The sequence below is a fragment of the Struthio camelus genome, chromosome 14 (genome assembly GCF_040807025.1).
Source record: "Struthio camelus isolate bStrCam1 chromosome 14, bStrCam1.hap1, whole genome shotgun sequence".
NCBI classification, from domain to species: Eukaryota; Metazoa; Chordata; class Aves; order Struthioniformes; family Struthionidae; genus Struthio; species Struthio camelus.
Window position 1 is genome coordinate 11,328,150 of NC_090955.1, and position 24,970 is coordinate 11,353,119.

The 24,970-nt window shown below is 38.5% G+C and overlaps 1 protein-coding gene across 48 annotated transcripts in view; it reads right to left on the bottom strand.

Annotated features, from left to right (window-relative positions):
- Window positions 1-24,970, bottom strand: part of FHIT (fragile histidine triad diadenosine triphosphatase) — a 620,374-nt gene that overhangs the window by 488,954 nt on the left and 106,450 nt on the right. For 16 of the 48 annotated variants that reach the window (XM_068906957.1, XM_068906954.1, XM_068906909.1 and 13 more), the window contains one exon: window positions 6,134-6,213. The exons of the other annotated variants lie outside the window; for them this stretch is intronic. The gene's annotated coding sequence lies outside the window, so the exon portion shown is untranslated. The remainder of the gene's footprint in view (window positions 1-6,133; window positions 6,214-24,970) is intronic. 48 annotated transcript variants of the gene reach the window in all.

The following is a 24,970-nucleotide window of genomic DNA, read 5'->3' on the forward strand; positions in this document are numbered from 1 at the left end:
GTTTGGGATGACTATTATTGAATCAGAAAGACTGAGAAATCCGTACTCCATCTTGCATTCTATCAAAACATCTTACTCAGTAATAGCAGAATAGTGATAAAGTAAACCAGAAAGATAAAATAAGCAGTAGCCTGTAAAATTGTCATCAGCACTCCTCCAAAAAGTAAACACAGATGTGCATACTATTAGGTATTGTAAAAGGTTTACGTTATGAGGAAGAAAGGGTTGAAAAAAGCAAAAAATTCTGGTAAGGAAGGGTACCGTATTTTAAAAATAAGGACCCTATAAAAGTACGCCAAAGACCATCCTAGGATGTTCACTGTAGTACTAGTACCTGGATAAGAATTGGTAGATGGCACAACTGACGCCTGGAGTTTGGGTGTGGGGTCCCCCCAAAGACTTTCAGTACGCTAGAAATACTGCCCTAATTTCTGCTGAACATCATACTCTGCTGACAAGTGCCAACAGTTTGAGCATGTCTAAACTGGTATCTGCACTAAAATTTCACTGTGATTGAGAAGGTAAAGAAAGCAGCTCCAGATGAAAAAGAATAAGCTAGTTCTTGGATTACTAAACTTGGTGAAAATAAGTGTGAAGAGGAGCAACAACCAATTATTCCAGTAGCAATCCCAAATGAAGGTCACGCTACAAGGACAAACTCCCTGAGACAGAGCTGCTTGCCCAGGAACCACCCCACCATCCCATCCCATCCCCCTCCCCCCCATTACCTTACATGACACTAACAGTCAGAGTAATTGTTTGTTTGCTTTTTAGTAATTAATGCTATTTACTAGAGCAGGGGCTAAGGATCAAGCAAGAATGGACCCTCCCGTCCTAAATACTGTATAAACACAAAGCAGTCCCTATTCCCTGCTGCGAACAGTCCGCCCAGCCCAGTGTTAGTGACCAACAGTCCCATGGAGCTTTTAGTGTTCACCACCGCCAAGAACAAAGAAAGGAAGATAAATGCTAATTCTTTCTCAGTTGGAAAGGAACATCTAAATAAAGCCATTCAAAGAGAAAGGGATCATTTTACAGGGTGCCAGGTCTCTGGCGGGATTACTTTGAGCGTTCTTTACTCTTTAAAGGGATAGCAAAGCCTACCTTCATTAGAAAACGTGGAGACTTCAGCTGACAGAACGTGGAAGGACAAAATGCAGGGCCACACGCATTCAGACCAACTTCACTTAGAGCTATGAAATCTCCATGGCCGTTTTCACTAGTGTTCCCAGAATTAACAGTATGCTGCTTTTTTCTTCCCATTCATGGCTAGCTGATTTAATAGTACTCTTGCAAAAGCCATAATTATAGACTCCAACCAGTAAAAGAAATCTTAAAGAAAGAAATCCTTCTTACGACATAAAAGGAAACACCAAAATGCTTCACCTTTCTTATTAATCCCATTAAAAGCCTTCCATTCTTTATCCTGCAAAAAACATCCCCATATTTTTCCAGCTAAGCAATTTGACAGTATAAAGGCAGCTTTAGAGGCCAACTTAGACATACACTATGCATGCCTATATATGCACACACTAGCTTTCAAGCCAAGAGTTTGAAAAGACTGACAGAGACCTACATTAGCAAAAAACCTAGCCATCTACTAATTAAGTTTTATATTCTGAACATATTTCAGATATGTTTTAGAACTATACTGATATTTCAGTTATTTGACCTTCATTGACTTTATACATATTCACTCCTCAACGTATGACTGAAAACCATTATTTAAGACTACAGCAGACAGACACATGAAAGATACTTAAAGATACTGTCAGAGGTTACAGAGAGGCTTTCAACTCATTATATTAAAACTCCATCAGTTATTTATCAATTCCATGCATTTTTATTCTGCGGTGGTGGTGCGGCTTCAAGGCACAGCACTTGGCCCTCTGGGGTAAAGAGCAAAGGCTACAAACTCCCACCGAGAATGCAGGCTCACGTTTGCAGGGGAGCGTCCCAGGACCATCTTTTAAAGAAACAAGTTTCTTTATTGCTCCTTCATTTTAGTATGTTCCTCAATAGTAATTTATTACTTCGGGTTATAATTACTATTAATTACTTTGCTTACTTGAAGAGGAAGGGGGCGCAAAGGAAAAGAGATACAAAAGCAGAAAACCAGATTGGATACATCTATCAGGAAATTTTTTAAATAGATTTAGTATTTGAATTGTTGACTAGAGACAGACACATTTATCAGGGCTTACGATTCTTTTCCTAAATCTGTCATCTCAGCAACTTACTAAGACCACTGGAACAAAGACTATCATCTCTAGGAAGAGTTATACGTACATTTACAAGCTGTTACATTAAGCATGTCCACATGACAAGTCTAATTATATTCCATCATATAAAACAATGTAGCAATGAAAAGGGTTTTTTCGTACAAATTATTGCAGTTTTAAAAATGGAAAGTTTATATTTCCACTCTTGGACACTGCTATAAAATTTATACTACTGCCAATAATCATACTAACATATATTCCACATATGAACTTAAAAGAGGCCTGATTTTCATCAGCATTGACGATACGGGTATCCTATTTTATTAGATCACAGCAAGAGTGAATACAGTCCCACAACACTGAGAAAGATATACCTAAGTATCTCAGACAAAAGGTCTGCAGGCTAAAAGGTATGCTGAAAGCAAGTCATGCTACCTGCCACAAATTTTTTACTGCTTTACTAAGTATTTCATGACACATTCCAGTCTTTTGAATTTGTCATCAACTTAATACTACAACTTCCTTGAAAAAATCTTAACCAAAATATCCCCAATACCTACAACATCACTTCCTTCTCATTCCAGACATTACTATGAAGAGGAAGGAAGGAAACAATTTATAAAACCCTTCCATAAAGTTTATTCAGTGCACCAATTACATGTACAGCAAAGATATAAGAACTTTCCAATTTAGCCCCAGAGATCCTTTGTTGCTTCATTCCTGAAAAAGGCTGACACTTGTCGTTTATTCTAAGAAAAATCAAAATTTGAATATGACTTATAAATGTAGTTTTACTATACACTTTATTCATTTTGTTAATCATAGGGTTTGCCCTTCCTCGAAGATATTCAAAATTAGATTCTTCCAATGAAAGACGAGCAAGCAAGACAACATTTGAAAGATGTATTACGCTGCTTTCACTTCGCAAAGCCAAATAGGAGTATTTAAGATTTTTCTGTAATTGCTAAACTGAAGGCTAATCATAGAAAACTCTGATAGCTAATGGGCCTGTACTAGCTAAGCAAGTCAGACGGGATTTAACCTTCCACTCTGCTCAGGTGATGTCCACAAGCTGTTAAAGGAGAGAATAAGCTGCAGAGTGTCCAAGCAATACAGTGCATTCAGGGATGAGAACTGCTTGATAAAAAACCTCGAGTTTCTTTTAAAGTTCATTTTGCCCATCTGTGACACCTACAAAAGGCTTTATATGCCCAAGCTCTATCGGCTATTAGGACAACTGCCTAGCATGCTGACCAATATCTTATTTCTGCACTTTTATACTCCCACCTGTTTATCTGTATTGATTGTTTCCAGCCTTCCACTTAAAGGCCTTAAGCTCTCTGGATCAGATAACTCTTTCCCTCTAGGCTTGTAACAGTGCGTCTCGGTCTGGGACTCGGTTATTCAGTGTTACAGTTATTCAATTTATAAGAGTGTGGCTTGTCACAACTATTATATCCACCATACCCAAAAAAAAAAAAAAACCTCAACCCAGAAACCTGAGAGATTCAAATATTTGTAAAGCTACAGCCATCGGGAGGGAGGGAGACAACCTTTGACCAAACTAAAAAACACAAAATAGTTGTTTTATGAATTTCTTCCTTGTTCAAAATATTTATACACAAGCCTTGAAGTGGCAGCTGCTAATAAAAGTCAATTAAGAGCAGCTTCTGCTAGAGCAGACTTTAGGATGGATATTTTATTTAACAGCTATTACCATGGTTTGATGACATTAACAAACTTAGACACAATGAAATTAGAAGACTATAAACAAAGTAGCAAATACTGCTTTTTTTTTTTAATATCAAGTTTCTAGTGAGCAGCTTGAGATTTTTGTTAAACACTATCCCATGCAGTTGAACTCCATCCTGCTATTCAATGGGACTCACTGCGGTAACAAAGTCTGCTGAGTGTGGGGAGGAGAAAAACACCAGGAGGATATATTAACAGAGAGCGTAATTTACATTCTGCTGAATTTAATATCTGCAAAGTCTAGTACACTGCTTGAAATGTTACATTTATCAGACATCTGGGTAAAATTCAGGAAAGCTGGGAGATGCAGAGATTACACCACCATTACACCACCACGTGGAAGAACCTCATAAGACTTTACTGTCATACTTCAAGATATGTCTTTTTCCATCTCCACAGTCACTTTGAAGCCCTCCTAAAATTCTGATTCAGAGTTCTGCAGGTTAAAATATAGAAACTCCAAGGTCTCAAATACATCCAGTTCCTTCCTAGAACATGCTGCTGGCACGCTGGTGGTTCTCAGTTTTCACTTGGGAATAAACCATAAGACAGTCAGGAAAGAAGCATCTAGAAGCATCCATTGTATTTTTCATGCCCATCTGGGCTGGCTGACTCTCCTTTTTAAGAAAAGGAATTCAAGTAAAGGTTAATTATGCACTAGCTTTCTACGAGCCTATAAAGGATTTACAACAGGTCGCTGGCAGCGCTTGGTAGCGCTGATCACCTCCCTGTATGCCAGCAGAAAACTTCAGCCTGAAAGCTGCCTTATGCAGACTTGGTTTAACTTATTTTTTCCATTCCCGCTTCTTCCCCTTTAATTGAAAAACAAAAGCAAACCCAAAAGTCCTAATGTTCTGCAATCTAAATTCATAAACTAAACCATACATAAGCAATGAATTACAAATCTCCTAGAATCAGTGACAAAGCTGCTGTTAACTTCAAAGCAGCCTGGATTTGTCCAAAAGGAAAGCAATAAAAGAATGACATCCAAGGCTTCCAAGGTTAGGAAAAACACGAACACAGGGGAAAAGTTCTTTAATCGAGATTAACAAGAGCTCTGAAGGAAAGCTGTAGAGAAAGTCTACGCTCATCCATCCAAGGGGCCTGAGGCAGTGAGCCTGCTGACAGCCATAGGTAGCGTTAGCTTCAATCCTGGAAGCAACTTCACACAACTGGACTAGTCAATACATCGAGAAGGTACTGACAGGTGAACATGCAGCCTAGCTCCCGTGTTTTCTTAAGCTTTTGAATTTTCACTGTTTCAGTATAAACATTAGTAATGCTTATCAAAAGCCTGCCTCGCTATTAAAAAAAAAAAATCAAAGACAAACTTTTCAAGCAATAAATTACACTCTTGTTTTTACAGTAGTCACAGCAACAGAACAAGTGGACGAAAAAAATCCAGGGACAAACTGAATACCTCAGGGAGATCTTCCAGGCACCATGTCCACCATACACAATTCAAGATACCCTACACGCATAATTGTGATAAAGACTAAAGGCACTACAGAAGTATCTACAGACAAGAAAAACATGGTTTAAAACTGCATCCATACAAGCTGTGTATTGCTCCAGTAGAGCTCACAGTAACTCGTACACAAAGGTGAAGTTATGAACAGAGTAAACAGATTCATCTCTGTACATGCATTAAAAGCTGTAACAATAGGCAAGCATCTATGAACAAAACAGGTCCACACCTTTTGGTTCTGGATTGACAGCTAACGATAAAACAAGTCCCAAGCGATATGAACATTACTAAAAAGCAACCAGCATAAAACGCACATTTTGTCTTTTTGCCAGGTGATAAAAGTGATCTCCCCCATGGGAATTAGATTTTTCAAAGTTAGCATACTGAATCACTTAATTTGTTTAAGTACTTCTAATGCAGTTGCACACAGTACTGTACATCTGAATTTTAGATTAAACAAATGAAGTGCAAGATATTTCCCCATACATACAGTTAGAAAAGACTACTTAATGGCAGGGTGCTGCATAGCTTATGGAGACAGACAGAAACCCAGTGTGACTTCATCCAGCCATTAGCAGGATGGACATATTTACCAGCACTGTTTTTACTTCACATTTAAATTACCTTTTATATCCCTACCATACATAAGCATCTCCACAATCAACAAACCTAGCAAAAGCATGGAACTAACCTGGTGTAGGACAGCTACCGTTCCTGCTTCGACTCCGACATTCAAACTTTCAGCAACTCATCATACCAACATTGAAAAGTCTGTTTAAATAAAATTGTTTTGTTGATTAGCGGAAAAAAAGAAAAAAGCAATGTCTAGGGTAGGTCTTCAAACTGTCAAGTCTAAAGTTTGAACACAAAGCATTCAGAAAGTAGTAAAGCAGTCAAAGACTCCTTGTATTCTCTACTGATCTTCCTTCCTTCTCTTTCTCCCTCAACAACCTCTCACAAGCCCAGTCAAGGAAATTCAGATCTTTTCAGGTTGGTAGCACCTAGCTATAAAGTATTTCTTGCATATTTACTATGCAAAAGCAGCATAGGTATGGCTGAAATACTTACACCTGTATGTTGTGTGCCATTAAAATAAAAACAGAAGGGCAATCAGAAGGGAAGTCCAAGGGAAAAAAAGGTTTCTAAGTTATAACATAAAACTTAATATTCTGGGTTCTTGTTACCCTTTGTTGCCAACAATTAAAAGTAAAATAGAGCCCATTAAAGCTACTAATGATAACTCATACAAGCACTCATCTCTGACCTGGAAACATAATAATGCTACAAAAAATAGTAGTGCCACCTCCAGTACTTCATCTAATTAAGAATGAATGCAGGAATCAGTTTAGTGAGAATGTGAGTACTCCATCTCCTGAAGAAAAAAAAAAATTTTCCTTTAGCTCTAACTGGCCAGAAATATTTTGTAGGCAAAAAGAAAATACAGCTAAAACGTTGTCAGAGAAATGAAATATGGGTATGTGAGGGAGAGAAACTTCTAACAGGATGAGTTTAGCTGAACATGTTTAAAATCATTCAACATCCCTCCCTCCTCATCTCCACTGGCAGTTGTTCTGTTTCATGTAGTTTTAACCTCTGGTGGTCAGAGTCTCTCATGCAGCTATAAGGACAGCCTTATTAATGTTAAGCAGAGAACTCAGTCCTGGGTTAATTACCTACAGTCTGGCAGGTCGGTCTGCAGGCACTTTGTAATCCTTGCATGGCAACGTACAATCCTGTGTTCAGTATCATCATCCCAATCATCAGGCAGACAGGGGGCACTGACTGTTCTCCATAGGCATCAGAAGTGTGCACGTGTCTACGACAGATGCAGCTCTGCAGTCCTGCGTTGCCCAGTAGAATAGAATAGCTCTAGTTCGTGGAAAGGACAGGGAACCTCAGAGGCTGGACATCCACACACTACGCAAGCACATTTTGTCCCAGGTGCAATTAAGTAGCTTGGAAGAGACTCAGTGGCCAACTCAGTATTAAATATTTACTCAATCTTTCAGAAGCGTTTTCATTGTTTGAATGACTGTCTTTCCTTGTCCGACTGCACTGTGTAAAAACTGCACTAGGTAAAAGCGCAGGTTTGTAAGTTTGTTGGTTTCCAGATAACTAAATACAAGACAGGTACTAGTGGTGCAGTGTGTACAACAGCACCAGACATAGTTCACTATTGCTACCCACATGGGATGGGAAAATATTAAGAACAGACTACAAAGCAGCTGAAGAGCCCATACCCATGTCTTGGATGGTTTCGACTCTCTACACCCTGCAACTTTTAGTCGGAGAAAACTGAAGTTATGTTGCTAGCAGTAAGAGACAAACTGTCACTTTGTTAAATGATTTCTTACTAAAAACTGACTGCAAGCATAAAGCATTAGCATAACTTATTAGAACAATTAGAATGCATCCTTGTTGTCTAATTAAATTATTCCTTGTGCTGGTAATCACATTAGACAAGAAAAGAATAATAGTTTCAGATTTCCAAAATCATCTGTAGAGTACGTGAGGACAGAATGATCAATAATGCTAATCTACTGGAACACAAATTCCCAGAAAGAGATATTTTATCATGAGTGATCTTTTAAATAATCAGTGCTATTTCTCAAAGTCCATGTTAATCTCACTCGCACTTAAAAAAGCATAAACAAAGGACTGCACACTGAAATAATCAAAACCACTGAATGATAACTCTGTGGTGGAGGTCTTCTCGGGGAAGGTCACATTATCATCTTTTCCCATTGACTACAAACCCAGAAATAACAGCGGACATGACATTATCTCCGTACAGATGTAAGGAATAAGAAGCAATGGCACAGAACATTTCCCCCCTATATTTCCAACACCAAAGATGTTTTAAAGCACCTGGTGATTTTTAACATCTAAAAAGTTAAAGCATCTTTTAAAGCATTTTTCCAGAGGGGAATGCCATCAACTGTTACAGAAGACTATCCACCCCACCCACTCTTCTTCACCATCCCCAAATGCCTCTGAACTTTGTCAGCAGCCTGCACTGACTATGTCAAAGCTGCCCTGAACTTTAAAAAGCATTAAACATTTTACATCTTGGGAGAGAAAGGCCAAAAGGAAAGTGGAAGAGTACACACAAAAACAATGAAAACCAGCAAAAGTATAGGAACAAAAAGTGACCAAGAGGTCCAACAGATAGATTTCTCCACGTTGATGGAGATAACCCTACATTTGAATGATATCTCAAAGAGGGAAAAAAAGGTAGAGCAGCGTCACTTATTAAATCTTTGGTCCTTCCTTTCCCTACAAAGGAGCATATAAATTGTAATGTCAGAGTTGATCAGTTTACTTAATGTCCCAAACTGGGAAGCAGCTTGAGCACACAGTTAGAGTTGTACCTGAGAAACAGGTGAGATATGAGAGATTTTAGCTGCTATATTCCATCCTTCGAACCATCCAATCCACTCCAGAAGACTTTGTTAGATAAATATGCCAAACCTCTAATAGTTGCCCACTATTTATTCTTTCTGAAATTCTGCAAAATTCTTGGGGAGGTTTTTAATCAGACTGCAGTTCCACTTTCATATTTCACCCACTTCACTATTAGCTTTGGGTGAGAGTAAGGAAGAGGCAATACAGTTTAGTTTGTAGCATCTCCACCTCAAAGTCTCCCAAAGCAGTGAAATTTGGAGCCTATAAAAAGCCATCAGCTCAGTAAATACAATAGCAGCTGGTGAAAAATCACCTACAAGTAGAAGGTAGGATCTAATGAGGACACAATGATCTTCTAATAAAATTCACATCATATCAAAGAAGGAATGGGAAATATTGGATCAGGGATAGAACACACTATAAAATTGTCTTCAGTGGGCAAAAAGCTAATAAAGCAAACGGAGAGGAACAGCAGAATTGCAACTAGAATTAAGCAAAGAGGAAAAAGCTTACTGACCTTAGGTAAGTCACATAAGTTCAAAAGTAAAAATAAAACTATGGAGGAGATTAGAGAAGAAAAAAATGAGAGGAATTATTAAACATCTTGGTGACTACAGGTGCTTATTTCATTAAACTTCCGTATAGGATCCCACTATTTACAGTGGGGATAGGACAATATAACAGAAAATTGAGTCCCCTCTTGAAACTACTACTTCATCCAATTGAAGATAAAGTCTGTAAATCATTTTTCTACTAGATAGCATATTCAGCTAGTTCCTAGTTTTTGAAATTGGCCATTCTAGGGAGGACTTTTTGTCAGAGAAGAATTTTGAAGACTTTTGAGTTTATTTCCTCTAAACATAGTGTTTTGTAACCTGATTAATGTGAGCTAATTTACACTGATTGACAATATCTAGATAAACATCTTCCCCAGCAGAATCTGGGGTCAATATACTTAATTCATGTTCTTTGTTCTTACATTATCTAGCCTAAGATCTTTGCTAGAGTTTTGCAAATCTCAAACTTGTCACCATAGAGCTGCCCTTTCCCAGTGAAGATAACAAAGAAGTCCAATACTAAGAGCACTTTGAGCAACTCAAAGCATATTTAGCCCTTGCCTAACTTAAAACAAAAACTCTATGAACCAGAGCATACACTCCCTGCTTGGCTCTCCTTTTCGAAAGAGCCTATTATCTCAAGCTCAACTCCAATACAAAGTGTTTCAGACAAACATAAAAATTTGAAAGCCAAATAATTTCCACACCTTCACTTCTACACAAATGAGATTTATCTTTTACCCAGAAAGGTAAACAAGAAAACAGGGCACAGATGGGACAGACTTCATGTCCTCCTACATGTAAAGTCTGGGCCAAAGCTTTAATCCTCTGTGCTTTCCCAATTAAAAAAAAAAAAAAAAACACAAGACTTGACTCAAAAAGCTTAAAAGAAGGATCTACAGCTTATCTGGGATGAGTCTGAATTCATTTGAAAGCTTCACGTGGCACTTAGATGTTCTCATTTCCGTGTGTGAAGGCCAGAAGTGAAGTCGTATCTTGATAAAGGGAAGCCCTGCACATATAAGGCTGTCAAGTTTGGATAACGGACCTTGTGTAAAGGGGCATAAAATACATATGCCTGTGTGAACACACACTTGCACACACATTCCCTTCCCCGCTCTGGGGTTGATCCACACAACTTGTAGGCCCAGAGTTCAAGATGCCCTTCTCTGCTGCCAGGGCCACAGGGGATATAGCACCTAATTACTGAAGAATATCATCCTGTTTCACAAATAACATGTGTGGCTTCATCATGAAAGCAGGAAGGCAAGATTTAGCCTTAAGTGCTGAGAGCTGAAAAGACTGCTGTTCTTAGTAACTAAGGAAAGTTCAGGTCAAGCAATGGTTCCTAAAACAGTGTGTTACCTTAAAAGTTAAATTACCATTTTCTGTTATCAAAAATAAATGCCCTCAGCAGCCCTCACTAACACTCCAGCAAAAGAGACTCAAGCAGAATCATGCAGTCGTATTTCTATGCCTGCTCTGGAACAACCGCAGCTGCTGAACTGAAGTAGAACACTCGCTCTTTTACGTTCTTTACTTTCAGGGACACTTAAGACAAGCAGAGATCTGACTTATCTATTGAGAGCTCAGCCAACTTCCCTGAACAGACTGCACATAATTTCTTTGAGACCTTCATAAAAGTCTAGATATTTTTCAATGAAGCAAAGAAACAACAATCTTTAATTTCTTTTCCATCAGAATTTTCCACGCATTATTGCAACTGTGCGGCAATAGGCAAACAGGAGGTGATACCGACTGCACAGTTTCTTCAGTAAAGAAGATACTGAGAATAAGTGCTGATGCTATGAGACTCTTCTCAAGTCCAAAGTACTTCTACCTTGTTGAGAGCTTTGGGGGTTTTGGTTTATCTGAGGCGGTTTTCTTTTTTTGATGGGGGGGGGGGGGTTGGAAGGGGAGGTATATGCCATTTAGAATGCAAAGTCACATGGCTAATCGCATCCTATGCGTTTAACAGAAACATGGAAAAGAAATACATGAATAGCTGCAACAAGTTACTTGCTATTTAGTGTTAGCTTTAGATTTATTTTCTAATAGACTATTCCCAGTCTACTAAAAGGAAGACACCTTCCACGAGCCAGTATGGTTAACTGCTGATAGACAGTTCACTTTATGAATCCAATGGATTTAGAACTGAAGTGAACAGTATGTTTATACCCAAGCATTTACATCGTAAATCCTTTTTCCTCCCCTCTCCTCCAACAGTTCTCTGAACTGTAGGTAATATCTAACCCTTATACTAGTCCAGTGGCAGTACAAGAATAAAAACACAGACATGAAAGAACAGAAGGTGAAGAATTATACAAACACATGAGAGCATAAAGACATAAACGTATAGGAAGGAAGGAAGGAAATGCATGAAGCCCAAAACACTTAATAGTCCAATACAAAGACAACAACACTGCTGCTGGGGCAAAGTAGCACCACAGCTCTCTTGAGGCACAGCACTGAAAGAAAATGAAAACAAAACAGTGTGTCTGGTGATATGAGTTTGGACAGAAGAAAGAAAGCATCTTTACACTTAAGAGGGAAAATGAAACGCAACTTTCTGGCTGACATCTCCATTTTCTCTGCCCAACTCCTCATTCCCCTTCAAGCTAAAAGCTATTAAAACACCAAATCTGAAGACTTCTGCAATACATCCATCTTTATTTCTAGGCTTAAAAGCAGTGAAAATGCTTAGGATTGTGACTCACTCATCACTTCTAGATCAATCCTCTAAAATCTTTCAAGTTTCAGCTACCACAGTCCTCAGGTTATCTTTGCATGGTCTTTATCAGCTAAACAAAAAGCATAGGAATTTCCAATTTGAGCATGAGTTGCACTAAAATGAAATTCACTGACAGAAATAACATTTGTTTTTAAAAAAAATTGTTACTCAGGGAATTTAGACGTTCTTGTCACATCAAGTATTTCCCACTATTTTCATGGAAAGTTTCCTACTGAAAACTCCCCCAGAGGAGGACAAGGGCGCAGCAGGAAGACACTGAAGAAGCATGACAGAAATTTGTTGCACAGATTTTAATCAAGGATTGGCTTAAACACTTTCAGTTCACAAAATCAGTATATTTCCATAAGCCTGTTTGCTACCTAAATACAGATATGGGTACCTTACCATTTGGTTTGTTCATACATTACTTATCAATAGCTTTAAAACTCTTGCAATAAAAGCTACAGCCAATAATCTCAAAAAAGCAGCTGTCATCAGTAGTCAGCCTGAGAAAACAGGCAGTAGCTTCAAATCTTAAAACTCTCTTCTACCACCTTCCACAATTATCTTAAATATAAATGGTAGCCTCCCCAGTGACTGCGCCTCAGCGATTTTTAAATTCTTTTGTGAAACGCCAAAAATACCCAAGATAGATACACTTTTTTCAAAAAAACTAAACCAACCAAAAAAACCCCTCAAAAATCGTCATGCTTTTTAGAGCATCCCTGGAGAGGATTGTTTCCTGAACTATTCCCTTTTATAGAAGAAAGCTCAAAATATAGATAATGATGAGGTTTGAAGTTGCTTAGAAATAAATTGCAACAAAAAAGAAACTATGTTTTAACACTTCACAGACAGTCCCTTGCCAGACCTTATCCAGTAAGCATAGTACTATCACCTAAGCATTGGACTGAGATTCATGCTACCCGAGTTCTGTGCTCTGCCCTGTCACAGGCCACAAAACTAGTTTTTTCACACATCACTTAACCTTTCTGTGGCTCTTCTGAGGGCCGATTCATTTAAGTCTGTGGAGCATTCAAATGTGAAGAGCAGGAAAGGAGGAGAAAAGGGTAGGTCTGGGGATGTTCCCACCTTCCTGCTATCTGGAAACACTGCAGCAACTTGCAAACTTGGAGCATTACTGCATTTTTCGTAACCAATCATTATTTTTCAGAGTGATGCAGCATACAAAGCAAAACATACGTTTACATGCACACCCACAAGCTTAGAGAAAAAGGTGGCTTGAATGCAAGCTTGAGAACTTTTCATGGCTTTGGACATAAAAAACTAAAACCCAAAGCACCTGTCCCTGTACTTTTGCAACAAACACTTTTAAAAAATATACGTATCATGTATTAGCTATTTGCAATACTAAAGATAAGCAAAATCCCATGCATACGTTTAAATGATTTTGCAACTATTGAAGTGGCAACTGATTTATTCAAATGCATCAAAAGCTTACTTATTGCAATGCTTTATTGGAGTAATGCTCGCTGGCATTTCCGCACCACAGATCCTCCAGCAATCCTACTTCCAAAGCACCGGGTGGGCACATCTCCCTAGCCCTGCACAGAGGCAACCCAGATCTGGCCAAGTTTGTGTGTCATGTCTCCACTTTGGGTCTCACTTGCAACACACTTGTGCCTTCTTAGCACAACACATCTCATCCACTGAGCAACGAGAGACTGCCCCTACATTGCAAACAAACACAAATCAATCAACCCATGACTAAAACTACCAAAAATATTTCAGAAGTCTGTGTTGCCACAGAGCAAGAGAATGAAATGGGAACACTGAAAGCTTATTTTATTAAGGCAGACATCCTGTAAAGGGCTGAGTTCCTTCACCAATAGCACTGTGCATAAAAGGGGTTATTTTAAAACAAAGAAATTGGGTTGCTGGCAAAAACCATGGTGTGACACATTAAACATGGCCCATGTTAATTAAAATACAGAAGAAAATAAATTGTAATTTACTCAAGATTCCTAGCTAGTTTTAAATGTAAATGACATTCTGTGGGTAGCAAGTCAGCATGATCCGGTATTATGCATTTTCAAAGTATTTAATGAGTCTTTTCATTGCTGTTATTCGTAGTTTGAAAAATAATTTACAAGGAAAGAAGTGTTTGAAAGAATGATACTTAGCCAAAACAAGCTTAAAGCCTGGCAATAACTCTGGACTTCCTTGCACATCTATTACACCTGGCAACCCAAAAAAGAGCAAAAGCAGAGACCATACGACGGGAGAAGATGCACATCTCCAGGGGCGACTGGATTAAACTAGTTCACATCATTATTCCTAGAAATTGCAAACAAAGTGCTGCAGGTTAAATTAACAGCTGCTCTCTACTAACTGGATTCTATGCAAGACACTGCAGACAATTTGAATTTCCTAATGTAATTAATGTAGAAGTTCTACAGTTATTGCAAACAACAATAGCACCACCTTACACTTATAAAGATACTTTGTTCAGTGTTCTTAGCATAAAGAGGAAATGAAGACCCTGCGGTTCAGGTAAGCTAACTAATGAACAAGGAGACTAGGCAATCAAGAAACAGTAGCCATTTGAAGTTTTCTACCAGAACTGGCTTTTGAAAGCCAACAGGTCAGGAAGTCAATTCAGACTATCCAGAAGCAGGTCTGAAGAGTCTTACTTAGGGAGTAGCTCCAATCCATCCCAAGACTAAAGGAAAAACAAAAACCCAAATCACTCCTAGAAAGGACTGAAATCTCTTTATCAGACAACTCTAGAAGGAAAAAGCATACAATTGCAATCTCATGATTTTGCTCTGAAGTCACAAGATACAAAATATATATGTAAAAAAACATTGTGCTTGCAAAGGCACAACATGCCTATATATCTGCTATAGGAATAACACAGCAGGTAAAAGAGCTTTCAAATCTTCTGCTAGATGCTTCTAATTCTTGACAGTCTGATTCTCCATTAATCTTCACCTATATCCTATCCATTAGCAACAATAAACAAACAGATTTCATCGAAATTTGATAACATCTTCACAATGTCTTTGCGTCACGCAGCAGAGATGCCTACATACTTAAATCAATGCTCATTTAACTTTGAGAACGAAAAATAATCTGAACTTCTGCCAAACTTTTGGTAGTATTGCTGGAAGGAGGCCGATTTTGCTTTGATTAGTCTATTGACCTCTAATACATTACTCACATTTTACAACAAGATATGCAAAAGTGAGGATTAGAAACTAAAAAGGAATACATGAAAAGTCTTTAGAAGAGACACACTGGTGTTTTAGAACGGTTCATACACAAATTCAGAGTAAGATCTTCAGAAGCCTGGATGCATCAGTTTCCCCATATCACTAGGACAGCAGGAACATTACATGATAGACAATAGGTTAAATGCACAAACATCTACATTGTTCATCTGAATTTCTGCACTGTAAAGAGCAGTATATTCAAATAACTTGAAAGCAGATGACTATTCTCCATAGTCATCCCATTTGCCTTGCTATAATTCTTAATACAGGCATGAAAACCTTCAAGGATAGCCAGCTTTCAGAATTTCTCACTTAAGTTGGTAAGAAGGAAATATCAGCTGCTATCAATAAAGAGGAAACAAAAAATGTTTTACCCATTTGGCATGGAAGTATACACTCTCTTAAAACATTGACAAAATGTTCAACAAAACATTATGCCATCCATGCCATTTACTGTGGTAGACTGTCAAGATCTTCAGCACGTAACATCTTGTTCTGCAGTACAGCTGCATGACAAGGCCAACACTGCAGCCTTCATTTTCTGTTTCCTGGCTTCTATTAGCATCTTTCTCTGTTCAAATGTTTTAGAGAGAATTACTGCATCATGGTTTTCAAGGATATATTTAAGCACCTATGTAAATAGAGCTTTCACACATAATCTGATACTTCTAGGACTGCTATACTTTCTCTAGCTGGATAGTCACAGTTTAAGTGTCCTGGGAGATTACGTGGTTGTTCTGGGTTTTTCTTGGAATACAAGAAGTACTTAGTACTCTTCCAGTAGTAGGCTTAGTACTCTTCCAGTTCCTGAAGACCTTGTCAGAGACACAATTTTGACTTCCAGAGCCATGGAGCAAGGACAAACTTATCTCAACATCTTTTCACATAACTTCCCATAAATGCCGATAACTTTTCGCATGATCCACAACCCACATTAGGCATAAATATATTAACAAAGGAATAAGACATATAGTCTTGGCAGAGGCAGAGCCAAGCTGAGTAAGAGCAATGAAATAACTATGATTTTACACAGCTAGAATAATTTCACAAATCGTTTCAAAAACCTTTTTCCACCTTTTCAGAAACCACCCTGTACAGAAGGAAAAAGCTCTTAAGATACCTTCTCAAAATTAGCCAAGCTGAGTCAATACCAGGTATTCCTACATATTTATCAGCTTTTAGGGCCAAATTCAGTTCTCTCAGTTACCCCCCTTTTACCTTTTTGGCTTTGTTTGTTAAAGCCAGGATACAAGCATTACCAGGCTTAGAAATTCAGCTTAAGAACAAATATAGTGATTGATTTTGGTCTCAGTTTTGGCCAGAATTCGAAGTTGATGTCCAGACAAATCATATGATATATATGTACATAAGACAAGATTTGCACTGGCCCAAGTACATCATGCAGGTGAGAAATGGGGCAATGACTGATACAAGTCAGAGTTCTGAGTACAGAGGCAATTGGAAGAGGAAAATTAGCTCTTTGTAAGTAGCACATTTTGCAAATAGTGGCTAGAATAAACTGTAACAGTGCAGTTTTTAGTTGCATTCATCTCAAGAGTACTACTACAGCAAACTTTCCCTTGTGCAGACCTGCCAATAGGCCGGTAAACGCTTAAAAAGTTTAAGTTGAACTATGTTAACTAGTGATGTGGCATTTTTCTTAGCTTGATGCTATTAAAAAAAGTTATAGAACTTAATGGAGGCTTTTTGACAATATAAATTCATGCTACACCACAGCAATTCCCAAGGAGGAACAGCTATGCCAATGTGAGAAGCTGCAGTGGTGTAGCTGCATTCAGAAGAAGGAAAGAAAGCATTTTGCTAATATAAGCATGCTGTCATAAGAAAAACAGCACAAGAGTAAAACTCCGCATTTCAATTACCTCATTTATACACTGGAAGTAAGTTACAAGATGCTTTAAATTTCAGGGAAGTTGTTTATTAGTAACAAAAAACCACCACTTTGTTTCCATTATATCATGTCAGCTGTCTTTCAGAAATAAATCTCAGGGTTGTCAATATCTATTTTATCGTTCAGTGAATTTTCATTACACTTGCCATTGTGTCTACATACTGTTATTTCCTTGGTATACTTGTCAGTTTTCATATATTTCTCATCTTCTAAAGGTGATCCATATTTAAATTCACAAAAAGAAGAAACCCATAGGTGTTCAACTCCCCCAGGGAGCCTTCTCACCAACAATCAGCATTTTCCCTTATTCAAGGGTAAAGGAATTCCTTTCAAATTAAACTATGGCACATCAGATTTACTCTTTAATTTCTTTTTAAAAGGACCAGTAGGTTTGTTTGTTTGTTTGTTTGTTTTTTAAAAAGATGATAAAAGTTCTTAGCCCAAGGCCTAGCAACAGAAATCGGCCAAACTCTTAACGTGGAATCACTTTCACACCTTCACCCAAAGCATTGAAATAGATTTACCAAATATGATTTTAACATTTCTGTAGCCATAGGCAGAGTCTAAAAGTTATTTCCATCCATTATAAAAAACAAACCTCCAAGCCAGTATAATCTTATGAGAGACATAAAACCATAGCATTAAAATTCAAAGGTGCATCTCTCAGGTCTTTTGAGCACTGCTGATTTCTTGGCTTTGGCTAGCTTTTGCTCCTGCACACATTTCAAATTGTTACAGATAACAGACACAGTCTGAATTTCTTTAAAAATTATTCTGCTTTTTAAAAGCCTACAGTGACCTTGTTCATGCTGATGCCAGATATTTAGAATTGAAACCAGTGCCAGTTCTGAAACCATGATACCAGTGTCTCATTTCTCCTTCACTGTAGGGGAAACTTGCTTTGAGAGCTAAAGCAGCAGTGGCCTAGATCCATCTCTTACAAATGGGAATATTGCTACCATTTGAAACATGGAAAGTAAAGGTTTTATAGAAACACTGACCTAAAAGCATTCTCCATGTTCCTTTAGAAAGCCAAGGAGACCATCTCAAAAAGTAAGCTTCAAAGAGCTTCTGCTCATTCTCTTGTAGAACACGGCAAAACAGCATGTAAATATTGGACAGAGGAATATATTTGCCAGTATGATTCAACAATCTACCTGTCTCAAAAGCCTTCTGAGAACCATGCTAGAATAATTTGTTGGTATAAAAATTAAAATTAGTACTGCAGAAGGACCAAAGGCAGCATTCAGCCATTCCTTTTTAACCCTCCAAATGATAAAATTCATCAGAAACTTATGACGGGCTTCTGAGGGAAGCCTAATTTGTATTTAAGACAAAGATACATGGAATTCTGACTCTTTCTTCAAATAACAAAGAAAACTTGTCTCAGAAGTATTGCCTTCTTTATTTTCAAAGAAGCAATGGATCTGTCACCACCATCAGTGACATTCCAGTTTCCCATGTTAAAACTACAGCAGACAAAAGAATCTCCTGAGACATTCTGACTTAGAGGGGTTCAGAGGAATGCCCCATGAAGGCTTTTGAAGGGGCCACTACAAAGGCCAAAAATAAGTCTTTCTGCATGTTTTTGAATAATATTTCAGATTAATATTTGTGAGTGATCAGGTTTCAGTAGGTCACTTGCATTTATATGCAAGAGTTTGCTAAGGTCTGTCTTGTGTAGTAAATATTTGCTGTTTATAAACTAGATGCTTATAAGATTCTGCACATGATTACAGGAGACCATATTTACTCATATCCTCTGTTCTTGCCTCCAGGCCTGCTTAAGCACAGGAATCTCGAGAAAGCACATTTTTGTTCCTGTTGAGAAAAGCAGTATTGACCCCCATCTTTGTCATTCCTCAGAAAACAAGCCAAATAAAGAGACAAAGAAATGAGTCACAAAGAGAAACAAAATTATTCCCACCGAAAAGCGCCTTATTGAAGGGGAGAGAGAGACAGAGTCATAAACATCTCTGGCTGCCTCATACAGAGCACGGGAAGCCACAGAAAAACACAAGCAGCTCAACAGTTTAAGCTGGAAAAATGGCTGCTACATAAAAGCAAGAGTTATTGCCCTGAGGGGAAACCTGCATTTTCTTCGCTGTTTTTGTTTTCCTTTGCGCTTTCTTCCTGGAGTGACACCTTCCTTCTCGTGAGGTGTCAAAGTGTCAACAGGCTTCAGTGTGTAGAGAGCAAGCATATGACAAAAAACAATTTATCCAGGCTGTCCAAGCTGATAGATGGAGCAGGCACATACGTTCTGCCAACTGATTCTAAACAATCTGCCCACATATTGTAGACTTCTGCTTAAAGGCTAATAAACCCTTGGCACCAATTAAAAACATGTATTCTATTGGAACTGACTAATACCAGACTCTGTTCCCACTTCTGATATAAAAGGATACAAAAAAAAAAAATCCACAGAAATCACTTTTACAGTAAGTCAAGATTGTTTCCAACTTAAGCAGCCATTCAAAATACTCCAAATTGAACCAAGAAGTCACAGGAGGCAGACAGGGGAAAATAGGGATATACTCTTGAGGATATGTACCAAAGACTGCAGGATCAGGTACAGTCAAAGCAAAAGTTCATACCAATAGTGGTTTGAGTAAGAGCCAAAATTGAATTTAATGGAAAGACAGATCTAGATCTGAATGGCTACGGCAGATGTTGAGAAACTGCTCAGAATTTAAGTCATTTCAAGTACAACAGCAAATTGAGGCAGCAATAAGAACAAGAGCGTGCCTCGTGCTCCTTCCTGAACCAGGTCAGCTTGAAAAATTACATTAAAAAAATTTATGTCAACTGCAATGCTCATTCTCAGTGCTCAAGACAGCAAGTCTTAGCAGCAGTTCTGAAGACACAGGAACCACCAGCAGGGGAACAGAGATGGGCAGCCTCTCCCGTCAGTACAGCTAGGTCCAGAAAAGGTGGTCAGTCCACAGCCTCTCAGCACTCAACTGTACTGTAACATTTCAGTGCAAACCAGGGCCACAACAGGAGACATCCTCTTTCGAGTTCGAGACTTCAGAAGCTCTCCCTTTCTCCTGTCAAACCATCCACTAAAGCCTATTGCACCATTTTTTGAGTGGGACAGAGAGCTTAATTCTGCATCAGAGCACTGGGGCATGACGTACAGGATTTAGCACGTTTTTCTCAATAGTCTTCTCCAATCTCTTTTTCAAGTAACAAACTCTGCCATTTCTTTTAGTTACTGTACAGATAATAGAGATGAAACGTCTACACCTCAGGGTATGAAGCTGAAGGACAGAATGGTCAGCTACGGCTTTTAATTGGAAACTGCTCTCTTTCCACTGTTTAAGTTGTATTACAGGTGCAATTAATGATACTATTAATTTGGGTGTTTTCTGAAAAAAACAGATAAATTTATGATCGTATACGATACCGAATGTATACAGCTAGGAAGAAAGTCAGACCACAAAGTTGAGTTCAGAAAGAAGAAAATATATGGTTCCTTTGACACATTGTGCAGATATAAACAGCTCAGAAGCGTCGCACATAGCAGGTGCGTGTTTTCTTTAGTAGAAGAGAAACTGGATGCATATTTGTCTTACATTATTTGCAAGCACCTGCTGTGCTTTGCTCTGCAACAGCACTACTTCTGCTAGATGTCAACATAAGTTAATTTTAACAGATTTTTTTCAAGTTAGCAAAGGAAGTGAGAATTAATTTATAGCAATGGTTTCTGGTTTTGCAATAGTTCCCCCCTCCACTGTGTTTCCCTAATTGATAGCCAAGTCCACATATGCTATAGGAAAACTCCCTGCAGTCTATCAGTATTAGATCTGCTAACGTTGTTATCTCAGTAAAAGTAGGCAAAATTCAAAAGCCAAATTCATAATTCAATTACCAAACAAGCTTGCACCCAATTTTTGCTGCAATTTGGCTCAGGTTGTGAAACTTAAGGAAATAGATTTATTTCTGCAGAAGAGTAACAAAAGTATACCTATTAATTCCTTCTCGTAGTTAAGGTAGGACAATAAGCAACTCCACAACTTCTGTCTAGAGAAGCAAATGTATTTGGTGAAATTTAGACCAACAGTGACTGCTACTGAATGCTGAACTGTTTTGAACTGAGTGGAGTATTTCTTTATTTTTTTTCCCTTAGAACAAAAATAAACACTTGTTTCACAACTTAATATTTTTATATTGGCTTACAGTCTATATAGAGCTTTAAAAGTCTATGTTGTTTGACTAAATTCAACCACATGTGAATTCAACCACATATCCAAAGCTACAGGCAAAATCAGAAACCTCGTAGGCTGCGCCCATCTTAAGGTTATAATGACAGCTAAATATATCTATGCAGCCTGCAAAGCACAGGAAAGGAAAACTCATCTCCAGTAGGAAATCACAGTAAATTATTTTTTGTCTGAAATGAAGACTAGAAGTCTTTCTCTGAAAAACCTGTCTTAGAATCAAGATGGTAAATGCTTGCTTTCCACCTGTTCTCTACTCTTTATTAATACACAAGGATTTTTAATGTTAGTACCTATACAGATATTAATAGATTATATATATATATATGATAAAGACAAGGCACGTAAAGAAATCACGTCAAGAAAGAGAAGGGCAGAGAAAAGCCACTTCCAAGAAAGTTCTCTTGTGAATAAAGAGTAACAAAATTCAGGGATATCATATTCAAAACAAGTTGTCAAATGCAGCTCAACTCCAGTACACGTGACTTATTAGTTTACTCTGACAAAGTAGGTGCCTTATTTTAAGATTGAATCAACTTTTAAAATCAAATACAGCTGTCCGACTCAGAAGAGATATTGTTTCGTACGTTTGAGATGTCAACGCATACTGGCAGAACAGCGGTAATGAAACATCACATGTTAGCAACCTAATGTAACTTCAAAGGCGGCCCTGCTTTGAGCAGGCAGGTTGGGACAGATGACCTCCAGAGGTCCCTTCCAATCTAAGGGAATCCATAAATCTGTGATTGCTAAGAGACAGAATAATTACACATTTCACTGTTCCAATACGTTCCTGTACCAAAAGCTACAACTTTCAACTTTCCTAGTCATCAATAGAAATGGTTTTTGACTCCTTTCTATTGCTTGCCTAGAAGGTATTATTTGAGAAGTGCAAAGAAGCCTCTGATCTAATGACAGAGGACATTGAAAAACATAACATTGTTTCACATCCACTCGGTTTCCTTAGCGATAGAGCACATGAATCAAAACAGAATAAACGTGCCTTTTCCTATACAGCAGGAAGAAGCAGAGTAGGAAGCCCACGAATTAGGCACTTAGTACAAATTTGGCCTTCTGACCAGTCAACGACAGTCTCTGTAGAGACTGGTTCGCAGTTCATATTAAATACTTGAAGTTGTTACAGATACTAGGGCAAAGAAGCGAACATGCTTCAATCTCACAACCTCCTCTAATACCCAAAGGAGTCAGTTTTAAGCAAGGACACACAAACATTAGAGCGCCACATAACACGCACATCACTGAAGGTCAGTTTGTTCATCTGCCAACACGTCCTTAACCCAACCTGGTGCTACCTTGGACCTGTCCAGGCCTCAGCCACCAGGCTGGGGAGTTCACGCACAGGAAAAGCGAATGAACAACCCCAGAGAAGCCCTTGGGCTCACGTCCTGGCCCCTCTTTGATTTACCAGCAGAGAAGAGAGCAACAGCCCAAGACAGCAGCCCACAGAGAGCTGGCAGCAATGGTGACGTAGGGGCAGTACCTCTATGGCTCGACTCCTCTCAAAAGCAGAGTTACAAAACTCCCTCTTAATGAGAAAGACTTGCCTTCGCCCATTTCTGACCCAGCTCTTCCACCTTAGTAGGACTTCACATTTAAAGAACGCTACAGCAACGAACAGTACATTAGCACCTTTGATTTCTAGGCTGCTAAGAGCACTAGGTAAACAAATTAGCACTACTATCAGCTAATTAAGGGCCATTTTATCAATGTTGCTCCAATATTAACACGAAGGCCCTATAGAGGGTCTAGCTTTAAACTATACAAAGGTGGAGATTCTTATAGAAAGTGCAAGCATACATTCAGTAGAGAGTTTTCCTGAAACATTTAGTCCGCTACACTGAACAGTGATGTAACATAATACATGTGGTGTTTAATGCTGACCATGTATTTTTCCCCGAGACCTTCCTATTTCCCAAGGTAGCAGCTGTCCTCCAGCACTCCAGATGATTACACAGCAATTTTTTGAAAGGACACGTACAATTCTACTAAGAAAGCAGCCTGAGCAATGCACTAGTATGCTTCTTCCCTTCTAACCGCAGCCCAGAAAATGCTAATAAACTTATGCATAGGGTTTTAAATCATTTATCATAACGCAGTAATCAGAAGGCTGTCAGAGGAAGACCTGCCTTGATTGCAGACACATGCCACTAGCTCCCATATATCAGCACAAGTATCCATTCAGCCACACGAACTGGACTGAACACTCACCTGAAAAGTCATTTTTCAGAGTTAATTTTCTGCTGGTGAGAGACTTGATCAAACTCCACATGTATGGTTTTAAGCTCACTGATGCCAATACATGAGAGAAGGCAGGAATGTCAAAGACCTAGGCAAGATTGTCCTTTTCAGCAGCAACAAGGTCTTAGGTTGGCTTCAGTGAACTCGAACCAGACAGCTAAGCCAACCCAGCAACCAGCTGGCTGAGTCGTACAGACCTAGACGTGGCCACATTTCTACCAGCAATGCTTAGCAGATCCTTTGCTAAATCACTTTTTATTCAGATAAACATATTATTGTTCACCCCTAATGAAGTCCAAGGAATCAGGACTCTGTGTATATAAACATAAAAAAAGAAGAACGTCATTCAAGTCCCAATAGAAGTAAATCAACAAGAACTTTAGAGGAAATTAAGTACTACCCTCTACAAATCTATTTTTGAAATACTGTTTTTTCAAAACTCCTCCATTCCATGTTACAAACTCAGTTTAATGTTAAGTTTCACAAGCTGTAGTGCTTTCCCCTCCAGCTTCTTAAAGACTCCTCTGACAGGAAATGAATCTCTGCCTACAGGAAAGGCAGGCTTGAAGACATGATCAGAATATATCCTACCAAACAAAAAATGAAAAGAACACACAAGGTGGGGTCCTGGGGGTTTTGGATTTGGGGTGGGTGAGAGGAAAGATCATGAGATCTGAGCACTTAAAGCAGCATTCATTCCACAAAAGGTAGTAATTCATAGAAAATCATCTAGGAGACACAAAGCATGGGAAAAGACTCAAAACATATGTTGATATAAAGCATAACATGTCTTAACTATCAAGTAATACAAGTCATTCTTAAGACTAAGACCCCTTTCATAACAAGTATTAAATGTAGTTCAATAAAAGCCCTGTATTTTTTTTTTAAATGCAGAAGTTTGTTCATGTTTCATAATAAGCCTTATTACACTGTATAATTTCAAAGCCTGGAATATTACTCTGCTCTCTCTGCAATTGCTCATATTTGCATATCTTCTACAAATTCTATGAAATGAATATTCCTTTTTGTGTCTCAAACTTGGCTAATACAGCCAACTATTTTTCCACAGATATGACTGCTAAAGAATCCACAACTAGAGGGACTGCACAATGCATATTCATCCTTTGTATGGTTTTTCTCCCGCCCCCACACACCAGTATATTAAGACAAGACTAATAACCGTTACAAGTCACAACACCTTTGCA